At 35.0% G+C, this 323-nt stretch overlaps 1 protein-coding gene across 6 annotated transcripts in view; it reads left to right on the forward strand.

Moving 5' to 3' along the window:
• Nucleotides 1-323, forward strand: part of Scml2 (Scm polycomb group protein like 2) — an 84,339-nt gene that overhangs the window by 53,448 nt on the left and 30,568 nt on the right. The window lies entirely within an intron of this gene.

The following is a 323-nucleotide window of genomic DNA, read 5'->3' on the forward strand; positions in this document are numbered from 1 at the left end:
GTGATCCCCTCCTTTTTTTTTTCTGCCCAATTCATGGCTCTTTTCTCACAATTTGTGCTTGCATTTAAGAATATGTACACATATATTCTTATCTATAACCTGTTCAGTCTATATAAGTATACATACACGCATATATACATACATGTATGTATATATAGACAAATGTATATATGTGTGTGTATCTTTCTGTCTTGGTATGTAGACCTTACCATGAATCAGTGTCCTTTCCATGGTTATTCCCACCTTTCCCTTTCCCAGCTTCTCTCAATTTTATATAGTCTTTTGTGTAGGGTTGAAGCCTCACATGCTTTTTTCTCTGTCGT

Source organism: Mastomys coucha, chromosome X (assembly GCF_008632895.1).
Source record: "Mastomys coucha isolate ucsf_1 chromosome X, UCSF_Mcou_1, whole genome shotgun sequence".
NCBI classification, from domain to species: Eukaryota; Metazoa; Chordata; class Mammalia; order Rodentia; family Muridae; genus Mastomys; species Mastomys coucha.